Source organism: Penaeus vannamei, chromosome 17 (assembly GCF_042767895.1).
Source record: "Penaeus vannamei isolate JL-2024 chromosome 17, ASM4276789v1, whole genome shotgun sequence".
In the NCBI taxonomy this organism is placed as follows: domain Eukaryota; kingdom Metazoa; phylum Arthropoda; class Malacostraca; order Decapoda; family Penaeidae; genus Penaeus; species Penaeus vannamei.
In genome coordinates this window covers 40,145,536-40,150,535 of record NC_091565.1, presented here as the reverse complement: position 1 = coordinate 40,150,535, position 5,000 = coordinate 40,145,536, and the positions used below count along the sequence as shown (strand labels likewise).

Genomic DNA, 5,000 nt, shown 5'->3' with positions numbered 1-5,000 from the left:
TATTAAAAGTATTGATAATCATAACAATGACTATGATATCATGTTAATAATAGAAATAATTAGCACGAACCATGGACATTTCTCCCATCTTTTCACCCTTTTTCGCCCTCCTCCTCATACATCTCCCTTTCTCTCTCCCTTTTCGTTTACTCTCGCTCTTTCTCTGCCTTTCACCCGGCCCTCACTCCCCAATCTCCCTCAAATTCATTCCTCCCTTCTCACTTTCATCCTCGTCCTCCTTACCTCCCTCATTCCTTCACTCCACTATCCCCTTTCCTCCCTCCACCCCCCCCCCCCCCTGCCACCCGTTCCTCTTTCCTTCTCTTTCTCCTACTCTCCACTCCTTTCTCCTTCCTTCTTTACCTCTCCCTTCGAATAGCCTTATGAATAATAAATATGCATTAAATGACTTTTCTCCAAGAATATATATATCACAATAATAATAAGTAAATAATAGATTATAAATAATAAAAATAATAAATAATAAACATGCATTAAATGACTTTTCTCCAAGAATGATCATAATGACGACAATAAATATATAAATCTATATCAAATTTCCAGTTATACTTGATCTGCCCGTTCGTCTAACTGTGCGTGACGCGCTATAATTCATATTTCATGCAACTGTGGAATTAAGGTCGCTTCATCCGGATATCTGTTGAATACGGTCCGCTTGAATTATATTCCATGTGACTGCGGACTTGAAGATGCTTATTTTCTTTTATGTACAAAGGGGTAAATGGGTATTAAAGAATTACATACATATACGCGCGAGCACAGATGCATCCTATTACGTATTTATGAGAATCCCATTTTGGTTTTATTATTGTTATTATCGCTGTTGTTATTATCTTCATTATCATTATTATTGTTGTTATTATTATCATGAACACTATTATTATCATTATTATTATTATTGTTATTATTATTATTATTATTATTATTATTATTATTATTATTATTATTATTAATATTATTATTATTATTATTATTACTATCATTATTAAAACCATTATTATTATTATTATTATTATTATTATTATTATAATTATTATTATCATCATCATCCTTATTTTATCATCATTATAATTATCATTGTTATCTTTATCATTATTATTACCATTATCATTATTATCTTACGGTTGTTGTCATTCTACTTCTTCGCGGCAAGTACGCAGCACGGAAGTATATAAACACCATATTCAATTCTTGTTTATTATTTCCACGACTATCCCTGGGAGGAGGTGATGAAGGAAGGTAGGAGGGGGGAAAAAGAGAGGAAGAGGGAGAAGTAAAGAGACTAGCACAATAAATGGAGGGAAAGGGGCACAAAAAGAAATAGGAGACGAGAAAGGGGGAAAAGAGTGGAAACGGAAAGCCTCAGAGAAAAGAGAATAGGACAAGAAAGGAAGAAGGGAGTGAAGGAATTGGACAAGTTATGGAGGGAGGGAGAGGAGGAAATGAGAATGTTAAGGAAGAAGAGGAGTGAACCGAGGGAAGAAATAGGCAGAGCGGGAAAGGAAAAAGGAGAGAGATAGAGATGTAGGAGGTGAAAGAGCAGCGAAGAGGATAAAAGGACTTTTTTTTCTTCCGAGGAATTTCCATGGGTCGCAATGGTTCTGATAATGATAATAATAATCATGATAATAATAGCAATCACAATAATACTAGCCAATGCAGGTTAGTAGCAATAACAATGATAATCGTAATAATAATAATGATAATAATAATGACTGTAACAATGATAAAAATAATGATGATAATAGTATTAATGACAATATTTATGAAATAATCATAGTTATAATGATAATGATAAAGATTATGATGATAAACATATTGACAACAATAATTATGATAATAACAATCATAATAATGATAATGATATGAGCATAAAAATGAATAGTATTAACACTGTAATAATGATAATATTGATAATAGCAATAATAATAATAGTAATAATAATAATAATGATAAGAAGAACAATAACACAAACAACAACAATAATAATAACAATAAAAGTAACTGATAATAACAACTACAATAATAAATGATAATGATAACTATAGTAATAACAATAACAATAATGATGATAACATTGTAATCATAGTAATATTGGTAATACTAATGATAATGATAATAATAATAATAACAATAATAACCATAATAAAAGTAATGCTAGTGATAATAATGATAATAATAACATCATTATTTCTTATCAATATTATTATTATTATTATTTTCATTATTAGCATCATTATGATTATCATTATCATTATCATTACTATTCTAGCAATAGTAATGATAGTGATAAAGATAATAATGATAACAATTATCATCATAATAACAAGAATAATAATGATAATTATAATAATTATGATAATAATGATAATAACAATGATGATAATGATAATAATGATAATAACAATTGGAATGAAAATGATAATGATGATGATAATGATAATAAGAATAATGAAAATATCAATAATAACAATGATAATTATGGTAATGATGCTAATGACAATGATAATGACAATGACAATAACGGGGATAATATAAGGATAATGATAATAATAATGATGATAATGATAATGGTGATAATAGCAATAATGATGATAATGATAATAATAATAATGATAATAACATTAATAACAATAATATCAATGATGATATAAAAAGCTTCTGATATTAATAATAACAATAACAACAATGATGATAATAAAAATAATAATAATGATACTAATAATAACAACAATAATGATAATGATATTAATAATAATAACAATGATAATAACTATACCATTGGTAATGATAATAACAATTATAACAATAATAATATTAATGATAATAATAACAGTAATAATAGCAATAATAATAATATTAATGGTAAGAGCAAAGATTATATCAATAATAATAATAATAATAATAATCAATGATTATAATAATGCCAACAATAATGATGATGATAATAATAATTATATTAATAATTATAATAATAATAATAATCATAAAAATATTAATAACAATAATGGTAATAATTCAATGATAATAATAATAATAATGATAATAATAATAATAATAATAATAATAACATTGACAATAATGATAATAATAATAATAATAATAATAATAATAATAATAATAATGATAATAATAATAATAATAATAATGAAAATAATAGTAATAATGATAGTAATGGTAATAATGATAACAATAATGATAGTACGAACAATAGAAATGTTAATGATAATGATAATAATAATAACAGCAACAATAGAAACAATGTTGATAATAATGGTGAAGATGATAATGAAGATAATTATATTAATGATAATGATAATGATAATAATGATGATAATTTTATCAATGACAATGATAATGATAAAGATAAGGATAATAATAGTGATGATAATAATAATAGTAATAATAATAATAATAATTATTATTATTATTATTATTATTATAATAAAAGCTTACAAAATAAAGCCATATGAAGTCATACAGCGAAGATAAACGCAGTAATATAGGTTTCAAATTCTATTATCATAGATATGATTGAAAGAAATCAATACATAATGATATAAAAATGTACAAATGATATTTACGGAATAAAAGAAAAGAGTAACCAATAAACCTGATAGAATTGATAAACTGAATTGACTCGCATGAATATAATAAATAATCAAATATAACTTTTAGTCTTTAAATTCCTATAAGCACGTAAGTTGTGGTTCAAAATGTTCAATATTTTCACAGAGTGCAAAGTGCACGCTGAGGGGGAGGGAGTTAAACCCACTCGCAAGCTTTTTAAATTCTATGAAAATGTCTATGACAGATCGTGTCTGTCACCAACATTTCCAGGTGTACACTTTTATGGGGGGAAGGGGGGGGGGGAGGGTTAGCAAAAAGTGTTCTTTGTACGCTTCTGAAAATGTTGAAAATATTGAACCATCTTTAAGCTCCTTTCCAGTGCAGGGATTTGACTTTGAAGCAAAATGATTATACATAAAGTGAAATACGTAATGTAGGTTTAATTGAAATAAGCTAACCACAATATACACACATGCACTATACACATACACTATAAACTATATATTGGTAGTTTATTTCGCTGTTGAGGGACTTTCACAACGAGACATTAAATCCTTTGCTTTCCTCTATTTTACAGTTGATGTAAATGCTTTACTTGCGATTTTCCTTGACCAGATTTCGAGATACTATGTTGAATTAATATACCGTTGGATTGACCTTTCCCTTCTGCGAGATAAAATAAAAATTCACCTTTTTCCCAGACTTTACTTTAATGGCCAAAAATCCCCTTTCACAGGCGTGGTCATTTAAATAAACTCGTTATATACCCAGTAATCCCTCTGATCCGTGCTTGAAAACAGGGACGAGGCACGGTGTTTGGGCAAGCACACGCAATGCTTGGCTTGGTACAAACGAGTAGCTAATGACACAACATATATTACTGGAATTCCTAGCAATAAAGCATATAATAAACCAACACCAGTCGAGAGTTAACAGGAGTGTAGTACTTTGTATGATTTATGTCTTTAGCTGATGAGGTTGGTTACTTATCAGAGAAATAATACTTCAATTCATTCCTTATTACTTAAGAGATCTGATTAACTGCGTCTGTATTTACAATTAGAATAACAACTAAGTTAATGAAATGATGATAACCTCCAAAATCGGAAGCCCAGTTTATAAACTTGAATAATTAAAACTGGGCAAATCAAATGAAGTTAGTCAGACATAGTAACAAACATGTTTACACAACAAATAAAGTTCAAATCACGTAATCCATCCCTCCTTCAGCAGAACAGTAAGTTGACATGCACAATACTGCATTGTGAAACGAAACGAAAAAGTTGAATAAAAAAAAATATAGTTAAACATGCTCTTCGCCGGAATAGTGAGCTCCTCCAGGTATGGATCTCAAACTAGGTAATAAATTGAATTATTAAAATGATAAACGAATAACATTTTTAAGCAAG

General features: G+C 27.7%; 1 protein-coding gene across 1 annotated transcript in view; it reads right to left on the bottom strand.

Moving 5' to 3' along the window:
• The window catches only part of LOC113818377 (uncharacterized), a 9,489-nt gene that overhangs the window by 2,856 nt on the left and 1,633 nt on the right, over positions 1-5,000 (bottom strand). The window lies entirely within an intron of this gene.